Source organism: Gopherus evgoodei, chromosome 8 (genome assembly GCF_007399415.2).
Source record: "Gopherus evgoodei ecotype Sinaloan lineage chromosome 8, rGopEvg1_v1.p, whole genome shotgun sequence".
NCBI lineage: Eukaryota > Metazoa > Chordata > Testudines > Testudinidae > Gopherus > Gopherus evgoodei.
This window is the reverse complement of record NC_044329.1, coordinates 24,487,458-24,503,738: the sequence shown is the minus strand read 5'-3', so window position 1 is coordinate 24,503,738 and position 16,281 is coordinate 24,487,458. Positions and strand designations below refer to the sequence as shown.

General features: G+C 41.7%; 1 protein-coding gene across 7 annotated transcripts in view; it reads left to right on the top strand.

Annotated features, from left to right (window-relative positions):
• The window catches only part of GABRB2 (gamma-aminobutyric acid type A receptor beta2 subunit), a 278,489-nt gene that overhangs the window by 179,836 nt on the left and 82,372 nt on the right, over window positions 1-16,281 (top strand). The window lies entirely within an intron of this gene.

The following is a 16,281-nucleotide window of genomic DNA, read 5'->3' as shown; positions in this document are numbered from 1 at the left end:
AAGTACTTTTGTAAATCCTGCTTACTGTATGGTCAAACTGTTTCCGCCATTTTATTTATTTATTTATTTATTTGGGTACATGTTACTAACCTAGTTGCCTTTCTGTCAGATTATATTTAGACCCTTGTAAACATGCACACCACATTTAGCTTTCCAGATGGGTTAGTAATTTGTGGCACAAGGATTAGAGGAATTTATTTTGTGTTTTGATGGACAATTTTCAGCTTTAAAAGTCGCACTCAAATGGCTTGTTGTAGTTCATGTGAGGAGCAAGAGGATTATTATCATTTCTTTATCTTTCTCTGCTGCTGAACTGTGTTGCTGATTGTTTTCATTTTTAAACAAGGGCCTAGATTTTTCTTTACAGTTTGTTTGTTTTTTTATCACCGACACGGTAGTTAGACTTTCGGTGCATGTGTAATACAGTCTATTATATGTGTTGATTGAATAACTAGTCTCTCTATTAAAGGTCAGGCTTTCCATACAACTAAGACATGTGCTGTGAAATAAAATTTAAAATCTGTTTGAAAGCTCTTTGGAGAATTTTAATATATCAGAGAACAAAATAATGTATGGTCATATGATAATACAGAATTGCAGGCAACAAGTTATTTGACATAGTAATTAAGATTGTTTCAGCACTTCCATGGTAAGCTCTGTTTTTTAGTAGAACAGTAGATCACTCAACTGTGGTACATCATGAAACTGAAATGTGACATATTTCACTTTCTCTGAATGGAATTTGAGTGATTTGCAAGCAAACAAAAAATAATTTGAATGCTTTAATCTATGAACTTTGCAGCATTCGTTAAAACCTTTATACTCTTTAAAACAGCTTTGATTATATAGCTATATATGGTATACATGTATGTTAGTTGGCTAGATTTACACATGTATTTAATTCCCATACTGTTTCCCCTGTTCAAGAAAGCACTTCAGAACATGCTTAACTTTAAGCATGTGTTCAAGTCTCATTCACTTCAATTTTATTCAAACATGTTTTTTCTATGCTTTCCTGAACAGGGATACTTTCCTGAATTAGACTCTGTGAGTATTCTCATTGAAATCATTCACACTGCATAAAGCTAAGCATTATTGATGTTATAGGTGGTTGTTGCTTTTTTTTTTTTAATGTCCTTATTTTATACTGGAATATTTGAGTTGCAAATATTGTGACTGACTTTGCTTTTGGAAATATATATATAGGGTAAAATCCTCCTTCTCTTGAAGTCAGTAGCAGGACTCCCATTGATTTCAATGGACTAGGATTTCACTATTAATTTGCAGTTTAAGCATTGCTGAACAAACTATGCTAGTACATAACTTAATAGGAGAGAAAAACAGTTAATCAATTTATCTACTGGCATAACAGCAATGATTCTGTAGATTTACGTCTGCGGAGAATAATGCTTTAGTGAAAGGAATCTCCCCCGCCCCGCACTCACCTCTCCCAAATATTGCTCTCTGCTTCAGAAAATGTTCCAGCACAATCCATTAGAAATATTGCCAGCTCTGAACTTTTATATGGTATCAGCAGGATGGCATGCCTTGCATTTCATTTAGTTTGCACCATTGCCTGTGTGTAAGAGAAGCAGTAACCGTGCTCCGGTTAAGGTCGAGACTCGTTTATAAGCAAAGTGGAAAAGAACAAATCTAAAATATATATATATATATTGAAGCAGAAATGTATGAACAATGGAGAGTAAAACTCAAACATGGAATAATCTAAAAAATGCATTTCTGATTGTGTCCTTGTTGGAGAGGCAGTAAAATTTGTGTTAAACAGAGAACTCCAGTTCCATTCTCAGCTTTGTCATTATCATATGGATCAACTTTCAGCAAGGCACTCGCCCTGTCTGCAGCTCAGTGTTCCAAAATGTAAAATTGAGATGATAAAGCAGACTGTATTTAACTTGCCTTTCAAGATATTATGATGTTGAGAGCCATATAAGAAAACAGTCAGACAGATATTAATAATTTAATATGGTGTTCTGAAGCCCTATATCAATCCTCCATATTGAAATTATTAATGAGCTGCCTGTCCAGGTAGAAATGCAAATCTGTCCAACTGTTACAACTGATTGAGTCAAATTTTCAAGACTGAAATTTACTGCAGATCTAAAAAAAAAAAAAAAGTATTGTCCTGGGCCAAAGGATGAGTTTGATTTAATTTCCTGCAAACATGGATTGAGAAATTACTGTGATGGAGAGTTTTACTATTAGGTAAAATATGAGGCCATATGGTATCAATCAAGAGAAGCAGAAGACAGCATTTTTACAGTATCAGTTCAAGAAGCAGGATTAATGCCCTGCGTTATCTGTATACCATAAGCAGAAAAAGCAGTTAATTAAAATAGGGCCATAGTTTTTGACTGAAATATGAGATATATGCTGCTGCCTTGTAGATCTGTGGACATACCGGTACATTGTTTTTCTGTGATCATGGCTTGTACAGTTCATCCGTAAAAACTGAAACGTCTTGAAAATCTGCCTTCTATTTCTGTGATGCTTTTGTACTACTACTGTCAAGTAGCTCTTTCCTGGGTGGGTAAGATCAGAGCTTCCCTATCTTCTATCTTCTTTCATCTCTCTTTCCTCTTCTCTCTCTGCTGGCAGCCAATGAACAGGTCATTGCTGAGTAGTAAAAATGAGACATTAGAGTAAAGTCAGCTGGTCATCACCTTCCCAGTGGGATAATGGGCAACAGAGAGAGCTTCCTTTTCAATGAAGTGTTGATATCAGAGGGTAGATCACTCTTCTCTTCTGCCTTCTCCCTCTACTACTGCTATATGAATAGCTAAGCTCCTTGTGGCATCCTAGATTAGTTGATCCTCCCACCTTCCATTCATTTGTGTGTTGCAGTTCTAGTGATTGAAAAGAACCAGATGTGTAAGCAAATAAGTCACAAGTCTAGAAGGAACTTGGAAGCAAACAGATGTTTTAGGAAGTACATGGAACATTGGTTCAATTAATTTAAATAAATAGAATACCTTCCTGCACATCTGCTGGACTCTGGATTTCAAGTGATGCCATCTACACACAAATCTATTTTGAAACAGTGGAGTCTTTCACTGTAAAATCATTCAGATTGATCTGGGGTGTAATCATGGATTTTTCTGAATATATTCAAATGCAGTTACTCTAGTTTGATATGATGCGTTTGGACTATTATCCATTTCAATTGCACATTGACACAGGCTTTAAAGTTCATTTCAGTTCTTGCTCATCTCATTACAGAATAATGTGTTCAGTACAGCAATGTTAGCATTCATGCAGGTAACCATTATCTGTTCTGAAATATCATAGCGAATCTGTCCATCTTATTACAGTACTGTATCTCTGTCCATTTCTGTGTTCTTATCCAAAAAAAGCAAGTACTGGTAATTGCTCCATAAGTGCACATAACAGACCACCTTTGAAAATGTCTCCTGTAAGGTTTTAAATATTTAGCTCAGTTGCTGCTGAAGTATAAAACAAACAGAAGGAAAATTTTTGTACAATCTCTTTTTATAGGCTTATGATGAGGATGTCACATATGCTACAAAATTTTGAGCAAATAGCACCTCAGAAATACAAACTGATAAAAATAGGTATTTTTCCATATATAATTTAAATCTTATGTATGTTTCTCATCATTTCAAAGTACAAATTGTGTAGAAAGAGAAAAATGCTTTCAAATATTGTTTGCTTTTTGCATTTTCTTGCCCTTTTTTCTCTTGGTTGTAAGGATATTCTCTGAAGTGAGCAGTGTAGAGGTACATTTTTAATGTGCACTGAGGGAATTTCTCTGTGTAATTCCCATTGGCAGGAAGTGTCAAGTATCAATGCAAGAGATTAAAAATTAAGATCTTGGATTTTTTTCACGGATTTATGGCATGAGCTTAGGTAGTTCACTTAACCTTTCTGTACAATAGGTTGCTGACTTGTATTGTAAATATTTCTACTTCAGAAAGATGTTTTATGGCACAATCCTCGGACATCTCTTATGCAGGTGCATTAAGGAATAGCAGAAAATACAGATAGCTTTTCACTCTCACTCCCCTTAGTGTACCTACCCAATTAATAGCAGGAAAAGATACTGACCTAGATTCTCCTTTCAGTGCTGGGCAAAAAGCCTGGCTGTTGTGCTCAGCATACTCTGTGGTCACAAGAAAGTTTAGTCAGCTGTGCTAAGGTCATGCCAGAATCCCACATACACCTAAATACATACTGCCAGTGCCATTGGCAGCATGTCTAGAGGGGAAGCCCATACTGCACCTATTTGAAGCAGCAGTAAAAATAGCTGCAGAATGCATTTGTCCAGACCTTACTGAAGCAACCTGTCTGTGTGGAATCAGGATTAGAGCTATGAAAATACTGGATTTTTCAGTTCACTTGCATTTTGAAAATATTGAAATGTTTCAGATATTTTGCAATTTTGTTCAGGGTTTTTCTGACCAAAACAATTCAGGAAAATTGGCACAAATTCATTAAATATTTTGGTATCACCAAATCTGCAGTTTTTGCCAAATAAAGTTTTAAATCAAAAAATTTTGCTTAGCTCTAGTATGGAATATTCAGAAACTGCCTTCTCTGTATTAAACCAGTGTTCATACCACTGTTCCCAACAACTTTCATGCTACCAGGATGTGAGTTTTTCCCTGAATATTTGAAGAGTGAATATTTGAGATCTTGAAAGGAGATTGCCAAAACCACAGAGGAAAACATGGTCTCTGCCCTGAGGAACTCACAGTGAAATGGTTTGTTAATACAAAGGTGGAATGCATTGCATTTACTTTTAAAATGGTACCTTTCCTCTGAAACAAAACCAAAGTTCGGTACAAAGCGTATGTATGTGGGTGCAGTGCAGCCATTTCTTCAGGGAAGGTGAGACAGCCAAAAGGACAGCTTATGCACAGAGCACCACAACAGGAGGAAAAGGGAGATTTTGGTGAAAAACTGCAAGACAAACACCTGTTCTTGAAACATGCTGTACAGTGTTTAGTGGTTATGCAAAACAGAAAGAACTTTGATTATAAAGTTTTTGTTTGTTTTCTGAAAGCCCAAACACAGTAAACTATGTGGACTTCAGTTTATCTTCTATGGAAAGATGAAAAGCTGAATTGAATCCCCCAGTTTGAACATGTGATTCCTAGCGTTCTGAGTATTTGTAGCCTGATATTTAGACAGCTCTATGCTCTGTCTAAGCAGAGGAGTTACCTGCTAATAAGAGCACTGGCAGTAATAATGTATCACAGTTACAATGGATTTTCTCTCATAAAAGGCCTAACATTCGTATCAAATGCCTTGTGAACTGGTCATCTCTTTGAGCTATGTAGGTGAGTTATCAGAATGGGATATTGACGTGCTAACAAGTGTCTGAGATGTGCATGGCATTTGATATGAAATGGTTGCTTCATGACCCTCTACAGAATGTAAATACTTTTTTACTAAAATGTAGAGAAAATCTGGGTTGTAATTGAAACCCTTTAAACCCCTTCCTCAGTCAGTGTGTGATGCAGCCAACATTTCTGGGATGAGCTAAATTTATCAGCAATGTATTGCTCTTTCATGGTCTCCTATATCAATTTGGGCACAAAAAACAATTGCTGAGTCAATGTAAACAAAAGTCTGCTTACCTATGATTTTCACTTTGTGCCTGGTGCTTCTGAGAATGCCAAAGCTGGTCATTAATAAATGTGAAATCTCAGCTGAGTCCACACGAATCGCTTCAAGAGGCATAAAAATATATTCAGTGGTAACACATATTATCTTCCCTTCTAGCAATGCAAGACATATTACATAATACACCATGGTTCATGGTAATAACAAGCCATTGTGTTCAAATGGCAACAACAGTAACTGGGAAAAACAGCTTCCTAATCACTGAATTAAAGCATTAGTGATGTCTTATTTTGCTTTAATGATGCTGTTATATGTCACACTCTGTATAATACAGTATAGAGACATAAACATAAAAAGTAATATTGAATTCCTTATTTATCTGTATATGTCTCTGATATATATAAACACACATGGAGACGTGATAGCCATGTGATCAGTTTCACATCATGTGTTCAATGAATTTTTCACATGCTTTGGACATCGTTCGTGCATCTCTGACCACCTGTCCTACATATTCATCTCCTCTGAGACTTATTCTAACATTCCAAAGCAGCTTCAACCTGCCTAAAAATTGTTTCTTTCTCTCCCCCCAGTATGGAATTTCCACTGAAAAATATATCCAACTAAGGCAGAATCATTGTTCAGCCCTGGGCCTATGACTTATTTTGATATACGTTTCACAAGCTTTCGAGTTGGCTATCTTGCAGTACTACAGGGCTATAAACAGGGAGCATCTTGTGAAAGTGAGCTTCCAGACTTTCCAGTGAGCCATAGAAGCACTTAGTTCTAATCTTGGAAGGTCTTAAAATAAGAGTTTAAAAGCATGACACGTAGGTAATTGTGGAAGTTTGTGTGGCTCCCTTTGAGTTCTTTACCTTGGTTTCATGGTAACTAAGGCGTATGACTTTCCAGATAGAGGAATTTAAAAAATAATATCTTTTTAAACTCTCTAAAACTTTCCTAAGGTAGTTTTTTTCCCCTGTAAAATACAGTAACTCCTTGCTTAACATTGTAGTTATGTTCCTGAAAAATGCGACTTTAAGTGAAACTATCTTAAGCAAATCCAATTTCCCCATAAGAATTAATGTAAATGTCGGGGGTTCCCGGGAATTTTTTTTTCACCAGACAAAAGATGTTTTTTATATATAAAAATAACCCCCCTCCCACCCCTATGGGTGGTATGTGTCTTCCTCAAACTCGGGTCCTCTACCAGAGGCCTGGGAGTTTGAGGGTTCTGCGCAGTATCTTAGCTGTTCCTAGCACTGCACTCTTCTGGACAGAGAACTCTGATGTTGTTCCTGGGATCTGTTGGAGCCACTCACCCAGCTTAGGAGTCACAGCCCCGAGTGCTCCTACCACCACCGGGACCACTTTGGCCTTCACTTTCCACATCCTCTCTAGTTCCTCTTTCAGGCCCTGGTACTTCTGCAGCTTCTCATACTCCTTCTTCCTGATGTTGCTGTCACTTGGCACTGCTATATCTATCACCATCGCTGTCTTCTGGTCCTTATCTATTACCACAATGTCTGGTTGATTGGCCAGTACCTGCTTGTCCGTCTGGATCTGGAAGTCCCACAGAATCTTAGCCCTGCTATTCTCCACAACCTTCTGTGGAATCTCCCATCTGGTCTTGGGAGGATCTAGCCCATACGCTATGCAGATGTTCCTGTACACAATGCCAGCCACTTGGTTGTGCCATTCACAGTGTATGCTGTTCCTGCCTGCATCTTACATCCTGCCACTATGTGTTGGACTGTCTCTGAGGCCTCTCTGCACAGTCTGCACCTTGGGTCCTCTCTTATATGGTAGACCCCTGCTTCAATGGATCTGGTGCTCAGTGCCTGTTCCTGTGCTGCTATGATCAGTGCCTCAGTGCTGTCTTTTAGTCCAGCCCTTTCCAGCCACTGGTAGGATTTCCCAATGTCAGCCACCTCAGCTATCTGTCGATGGTACATCCCATGCAGGATCTTGTCTTGCCATGGCTCTTCTTCTGCTTGGTCTTCCTCCCATGTCTGCTGCTGCCTCAGGCATTCTCTCAGCAGCTCATCTTTGGGGGCCATCTTACTGATGTACTCCTGGATGCTTCGGGTTTCGTCCAGGACAGTGGCTTTGACGCTCACCAAGCCCCGCCCGCCTTCTTTCCTGCTGGTATACAGTCTCTGAGTGTTGGACTTGGGGTGGAAACCTCCATGCATTGTGAGGAGCTTCCGGGTCTTCACATCGGCAGCCTCCATGTCCTCCTTTGGCCAGCTCAGTATACCGGCAGGATATCTGACAACCGGCAGGGCGTATCTGTTAATGGCGTGGATCTTGTTTTTCCCACTGAGCTGGCTCTTCAGGACCTGTCTTATCCTTTGATGATACTTGGATGTTGCTGTCTTCCTTGCCTCCTCATCGTGGTTTCCATGTGACTGTGGGACGCCAAGGTACTTGTAGCTGGTCTGTATGTCTGCTATGTGGCCCGCTGGTAGTTCCACCCCATCAGTCTTGACTACATTCCCTCTCTTCACTACCATCCAGCCACACTTCTCCAGTCCGAATGACATCCCGATATCCTCACTGTAAATCCACGTCAGGTGGATTAGTGAGTCGATGTCTCGTTCATTCTTAGCATACAGCTTGATGTCATCCATGTAGAGGAGGTGGCTGATGGTAGTTCCACTCCTAAACCTATACCCATATCCAGTCCTTGTAATTATCTGGCTGAGGGGGTTTAGGCCTATGCAGAACAGCAGTGGAGACAGTGCATCACCTTGGTATATGCCGCACTTGATGGCCACTTGTGCAAGCTGCCTTGAGTTGATTTCCAGTGTCGTCTTCCATAGTCCCACTGAGTTCTTGAGGAAGGTCCTTAGTATCCTATTGACTTTGTATAGCAACAGACATTCACAGATCCACGTGTGGGGCATTGAGTCGTAGGCTTTCCTGTAGTCAATCCATGCTGTGCTCAGATTGGTCTGTCTAGACCTTGAGTCTTGGGTGACTGCTCTATCTATGAGCAACTGGTGTTTTGAGCCTCTGGTGTTGTTCCCAATGCCCTTCTGAGCTGTGCTCATGTACTGGCCCATATGGTCCTGTAGCTTGGCAGCTATGATACCTGATAGGATTTTTCATGTTGTGGGGAGGCAGGTTATTGGCCGGTAGCTGGATGGTTCTATTCCATTGCAGGGGTCTTTCATGATCAGCACTGTCCTTCCTTGTGTTAGCCAGTTTGGGTGGGAGCCTGCTGCCAGCAGCTGGTTCATCTGTGCTGCTAGGCATTCATGGACTGCTGTTAGTTTCTTTAGCCAGTAGGTGTGGATCATGTCGGTCCAGGTGCTGTCCAGCTCTTCATGTTCTTGACCCACTGCTGGATGCCTTTTACTGTGATGGTAACTGATTTCTGTTCTGAGAGATTGCTGTGCTCTGTTCTCAGGTCCTGCAGTCACTTTGCACTGGTGTTATGAGTCTTCTCTTTCTCCCATATGTTCTTCCAGTACTGTTCAGTTTCTGCTGCTGGTGGCTCTGCTGTTATTGTGTTGTTGCACTGTAATTGGGAGTACACCTTAGATGGTTCTTTAGAGAACAGGGCATTTACTTTTTTGGCCTCTGCTTCTCTAGTGTATCTCCTTTACCTGGTAGCCAGTGCTGTGAGCCTTTGTTTAGCAGTCTCTAGGGGTTCAGATGGAGTCAGGCCCTTGTATTTTTCCCAGTAGCCGAGTCTTATCCTTAATCTCTACACCCTTCTGTAGTTCCACCAGCTGACTAACTTCTCTCCTAGTCCCCTTGGTCTTATCTTCCAACCTCATTTTCCAGGGTGGGTATATACTGTTGTTCTTCTTGATCGTACAGCCAAGCATCTCCAGGATTACAGAGGCTGTAGCGTATACCAGTTCATTGGTTTGAGTTATGGTGGTAGTAGGGATTGTCATGAGGGCCCTATTGGCATCTTCTAACATACTATCTGATGGTACTTCTCCACTGAGCCTTGGTAATTGGTCTCGAGGATTGACTGTAGCTAGTTTCTTCATGATCTTATGCCTCATATCAGCTGCTGTGCTCTGCAATAGAGGGGGTGGCAGTGAAGTTTCAGCTTCAGGAGTGGGCTGCACATCCACTTGTTCTTCCAGGCCTTCTTGAGTCTGGGATGTAATGTGCAGTTGGTCTATCTCAAGCTGTGAGAGCAGCTTCCTCTTTACTATGTTGAAGCGTTGGGTAACTAGCTGTTTCTCAGTAAGTGTGGATGTAGGTCTTTTGTCTATCCATAGCCCCCTCATACATTTCATATATCCCCTCTCCTTAGGTCTACTGTTATAGTAGCATTCCATCAGTTCCAGGTTCTCTTGTCTCGTCTATGAATGGTTTGTTCCAGTAGCCCACTTATCGTCAGATTGTCCTGGTTCCTCGACATCTGGTGCGGACCTTGTTAATCTGGGCGACGTCCGAGCCGGTATGGCTCTCCTAGTTCGTGTTGCTCTCATATTTGAGGTAGGCAGGTGACGCGTTAGGGGTACCAACCGGGAGTTAAAGGATGGAAGAGGGTGGGATATTTCCCAGGGAATGCAGTACTGGTAAATAATGGACTGGAACAGCTGAGCCCTCAAGGGTTAACCCGTTGTCGTTAATGTAGCCTCACACTCTACAAGGCAGCACAAATGGAAGGAGGGGAGACAGCACAGCAGACAGAGACACGCACCCTGTGTGTGAGAGAGAGAGAGAGAGAGAGAGATGTGCATTTCACCTTTATGTAGGCTGACCCCATTCTAAGTACACTGCCTTTTTGAGTAGATCAGCAAGCTGAGATCGCAGCTACTGCCAGCAAGCTCCCTCCGTCCTGAGTCCTTCTTGTCCTCCCTTGCTCTATGGAGATGGGGTGAGCGGGGGCGGGTAGCAGGAACAGGGGGGAGGGTGACATCCTGACATTAGCTCCCCTCTTCTCACCTCCCTCCCCCGCACAGCAAGCAGGAGGCTGCTGGGAGCAGCTCCAAGGCAGAGGGCAGGAGCAGCACAGGGCAGTGGGGGGAGGGACAGATGAACTGCTGGCAATTGATAGCCTGCTGGGTGGCTGCCACACAGGGAACCTAGGGGAGCAGAGAGCTGATGGGGGCAGGGGGCTGCCGGTCTACCCTGGTTCCAAGCCCCCACCAGCTATCTGCAACAGGCTGCTCTTCCTGCAAGCAGTGGAAAAAGCAGGCAGCTGCCAAACAAAGTTATATGGGAGCACTGTACAACTTTAAACGAGCATGTTCTCTAATTGATCAGCAACGTAACAACATAACAATGTTAACTGGGACAACTTTATGTGAGGAGTTATTGTATGTGGCATATACAGAATACATACGAGTATGATATTGTGTGCAGGTTTTAGCAACACTTGTTTGGATGGCCTGAAAAACTCACTTGTGCCATTTGTGATTAATGCAGTTGTCCCAGATTCCATCAAGAAACTTTTTATGCCACTCCAGACCAACATGTAACATCCATCATGCATATCTGCACTCACACGTGTGCGCACGCACACACACATCTAACTGCTACAACATTTTTTTTTGTGGTAGAATGGATTGGTCTCCTAGTCAGTGGGTTTAGGTGCACAGTTCACTCAAAGCTTTCAGGCTTCCTGCCTTAAGCCCAGTAGATGTCTTTGTTTCATGCTGAGCTGAGTAATCCATTAGGCACATCATGAGGAACAACCTTGAATGATGCATTAAAATCTGTGCGTCAGAGAAGTGAGAAATTTAGTTATTTTGTTGGGAGCATGATTCATCTGAAACAAAGCATCCTATTCAGAGCTAGAACACTGTTTAATAAATTCAGTCTGGTTGTGTTTTATTTATTTTCCTATTGATGGAGTAATGATATGGGTTGAGTTAAACCCGAGGCTGTAATTTCATCAGAGTGAAAGAGGGGGTATAAAAGAAAGAAAGGCTACTGCTGTTCTATACTGCTCAGAAGAAAAACGGGAGACAGAATAGTCCATCCTCCTTTCATGGTTGACCAGTATGTCCATGATCATGGCCTAGTGTAGATCTCTCTTTTTCTCTCTCACACACACACTTTTCCATATATTTTGTTGTTATAAAACTGCCTATGTGTAACAGGGTACACTCACAGCTGTGATGTATCCTTGTGGCTCAGTTTGGGATCATTTCCCATCCAGTCTGATGTCCCCCTTCCTTAGTTGCCCTATATTCTATAAATCTGAGGAGGGTTTGCAGGCAATGTCCCTAGGGCCTGTCTGGGGTGCCAAGTGGGCAGCCAGAGTCCTAGTCCCATCATCCATTATAGAGGTAGAAGAGTTAAGGGGACCTGCATGCTGTGCAAGACATGGTGGCATACCCCTCATCATGCTCAAGGCCCATTTCTATGTAGTCCATTGGGTTACAGCGACCTCACACTGGACACTTTTTTAACCCACCAACTCCAATGGAACCAGACCTCTAGGATGCTGGATGGAAGATGAAAAACCCTGCACAAGATTTGCCAATTTTACCATATGGGAAAATTTACCTTTTAGACCTCAGATAAAATTTGATGACAAGCATAAACTGTGGCACCCTAAGAAAAAAAGCAAAAATGATTACAGGGAGGAAAAAACCCTTCCTTCGTCCCCCTGCCTGTCCTTCGAGGAGCCCATCAGTCTCCTTAGATTCCAGTCATCCTGTGGAAGCAGAAGCAGGTGGGACAAGCCAGGGAAGAGAGACCAGTGGGAGCCCAAGTTACTCTGTCCCCTCTTCTCCCATACAAGTAGGGAGGTGGTGAGTGGCATCCATGTGCCCAATGATCCCATGCCCACCTATTACGTACCATGGGTTAACAGAGAAGCATTTTAGATTAATATAGTGAAGTGTTCATATTTGGGGATATAGAGTTTTTTAAATGTCTGAGTATGGTCACAGAGGGGGAGAAAAGATTAGGGAATCTGAGAACTACAGATGATCATGTGCATGCTTTTTGATGGGTGTTCTCATGGAATATACCCCTTCTTTAACTGAGTGGAAGAAATTTTGTATCAAAACCGGAGGGTAGTTTTGTTTCTTCAGGAGTTTGTTTCTTTCCATACCCACAAGATTATATGCAGTCACATCTCATTCAAAGGTTTAGTGCAATATTTCTTCTCTTTATAACTTCTTCAGACTCTAGAGTCTAAAGGGAAAAGTTTGTTTTTTTTTAATGACTGTTCTGTTGAGGAGAGAAGATAATTCTTTTCCTCTAGAAAACCGGGATTGAAATAGATCTTTGTGTTCAAATTATAATGGATCCCCTGGTTATCTTTCTGTGAAGTTACTAAATGATCTTTTGAAGGTAAGTCAGAAAGAGTGAGAGCAGAAGAGACAGGGAAGAGACTTTTAAAGATTCTTCTGGACAGTGGAATATCCCAAGATCAGACCTTTTTTGTTTGTCCTTTTCTTGGTTGGCAATAAAATGGGTTTAGTAAGCTAATAATAATAAAATATTAGAAATGTAGGGCTGGATGGATCTTCAAGAAGTTATCAAGTCAAGCCCTCTGTACTGAGGCAGGACCAAGTAAGCCTAGAACATCTCTGACCTCTTTTTAAAAACTCCCAACAATGGGGATTCCATAGAGCAGGGCTTTAGCTTCCTCAGCCATGAGATGCTGTTCCAGGAAGAAGGTATGTTGGGAAGAGATGGGGTTCACCTGACCAAGCAGGGAAACAGCATCTCATGGTCGAAGAAGTGGAAGCCCTCACATCAGCACCATCTGCACAGTCATGGATTCATCTCCAGGATGTGCGTGCCTCTCCAGGCCCTTACCTTCAACTGGGAAGATGGATGAGAACACCACCTGCACCCCATACTCTTTCACCCTCGCTTCCAGAGCCCTGAAGTCACCACTGATCTGCTCAGGGTCATACCTGGAAGTGTCATTAGTGCCCACATGGATGAGCATCATGCAGTAGTGGTCAGAAAGTGGATGAGCCTCAGCCTTTTTCCATAACATCTTGAATATGGGCTCCAGGCAGGCAGCATACCTCCCAGGTCATCGTGCCAGGTTGTCAGATGAAGGCTTCTGTCTCCCTCAAGTGGGAGGCCCTAACCACCAGCACCCTATTCCTTCTCCTTTTGGGAGCAGTGGCCATGAGCTTCCTAGCTTTGGGGGCAGGTGGCTGCTCCTCCACAGCCATTGTTCTCACTTTCTGTTGCCAATACATACTGGTTCTTCACCTCGACGAATGGGGAACCTGGGTGAGGGGTGGAGTACTGTCCACTGCCTGAAGTGGACAGTGGTCAGTCTCCACCCTATAGAGCAGCTGGTTCTCCTCCCTCCTATTGTGCTGCTGTAGTTATCTGTGGTGGGTTAGCATCCTCTGTCCTCAATGTTTCCACATGCATCCTGTTGATTAATTCCTCTCCTTTAGTATCTGTCTTATTTGAGAGGTCAGTTATACCTTTTACTAAATGGAATAACATACTCAAGGGAGTATGGTTGTTATGAAATAGTTACACTTCTCAGATAATGAAGGTAGGTACTTGACCTCCAGTCTCATGCTTGACGGTGCATATGTGACACTGAGACATGTTTCATCTCATGATAAACACATAGCCATGACTTACCCTTATTTAGGATATCTCTCATACACCATGCTAAATAATTGAAATATAATGTTTCAGATGTTTTCCTTGGTGTTTTCCTTACTTATCAGATGTTTTCCTTACTTGTCATTTTATTGTCATAAACTACTGTGCAAAAATAAGCATACCTCTACATTTTAGAAAAAATAAATACGTTGCATTAATTCATCTATGTTGTGTGAGACATAGGACAGGCTCAAGCTTTGGTTGCCCCTCCCAGGGTTGTGAACTAATTTTTATTGTCAGAAGGGGGTCATGGTGCAAGGAAGCTTGAGAACCGCTTTCCACAGATGTTTATTCTCTGTTCTGAAAATAGTGTGTGTGAACAGTCTACATCATTAAGAAAAATAGAAAAGCATTTTGACATATGCCATTGCTTTACTACAGACTTCTTAGAGAGTTAGTACTGAACATTCATTAAAAAAATGGCAGAAAATAGTTTTAATATTTTCATAATATTTCATAGAAACTATATCTACTCCCTAACCCACTGAGAGGTTGTTTCCAGAAAAGGAAGAGATCTTTTGGAATGTAATTTCCTAGCCTCTTTTATGTTTGATCCCTCTAATTGTTCTTACAATTACCAAGAGCTTGTATATATCATTAAAACAGTTGAACAACATATCTGAGCTCAAACAAACTACTTCCTGGATAATCTGGCTTCATACAAAAGATAGCCTGCGGCTCGGGGAGAAAAGTAGCAAGCTTTGTAAAGTGGTGTTGCAGTTGCACTGCAGGTCACCAGCATGGTCCAGCAGTGTTGTGTGTGTCAGATGAAACTCAGGGATCACTGTTAATAGTCCAGTGTGTGATATTTCTGTAGGTCAGTGTTTCCCAAACTTGGGACGCCACTTGTGTAGGGAAAGCCCCTCGCGGGCCGGGCCAGTTTGTTTACCTGCCCTGTCCGCAGGTTCGGCCGATTGCGGCTCCCAGCGTGGCTGCGGTTCGCCGCTCAAGGCCAATGGGAGCTACTGGAAGCGGCACAGGCCAAGGGACATACTGGCTGCTGCTTCAAGCACCTCCCATTGTTCTGGAGCGGCAAACCACGGCCACTGGGAGCCGTGATAGGCCAAACCTGCAGACGGGGCAGGTAAACAAACTGGCCCGGCCCGCAAGGGGCTTTCCCTACAAAAGCAGCGTCCCAAGTTTGGGAAACACTGCTGTACGTATTTTACTATTTAAATAGAAAGTTACTTGGTCATTTTGAGCTTATGAATATGTCTTGTTTCCTAAATTTTACTAATTATCGATAACATTTGAATTCAACTTTCGAGAAGCACAAGGTGTTATTTGCATTGCCAACCTCGCATAAGGGTTCTGTTAGAGAAAATCAGCTAATGTATCCCTTTAGCTTAATAATGTTTCTGCATGTAGATTATACATTAAAAGTACAATTGCAACTGTTTTGCCTACTGTAACCCCAAATTTTATTAAACTGCCTGGAAATGCGTGATACAAATAACCTATCGTCTTTCTTTGGAAAAGCACGTAAATTATGATAGTTTTGTTTAACTTTCAAGTATCAGAGGGGTAGCCATGTTAGTCTGGATCTGTAAAAGCAGCAAAGAGTCCTGTAGCACCTTATAGACTAACAAACATATTGGAGCATGAGCTGCCCACGAAAGCTTATGCTCCAATATGTCTGTTAGTCTATAAGGTACAACAGGACTCTTTGCTTGTTTAACTTTGAGATTTATAGTATATGGAGAAGGAAAACTATACAAAATAGTAAATTAAATGATAGTAAAAATATACATCTTTGCATGAATGAAGGGTCAATTTTAAATATGTAATAGTTCTCTAGCTTGGATAAAACAGTATATTTTGAATATACTTGGACTGTGATTTCTTTTTGTTAGTGTTTAGAATGGAATTTTTGATAATACGTAAGATGTTCTGAAATACACGCAGACCTTTAGAAACAAGTCATTTAAATGGCCATGAAGACCACACTACTATCTTGCTCCTTGAGGCTATTTCTCTCTACCCCACCCCACCCCCAAGAGAGGGTGGAGAAGACATATTGATGGACTAATCCTTAAATTGCCATTGTCAGTTATGTATCTCTGCTGTGGATATACAGGGGACTTTATTGTCTGGGGC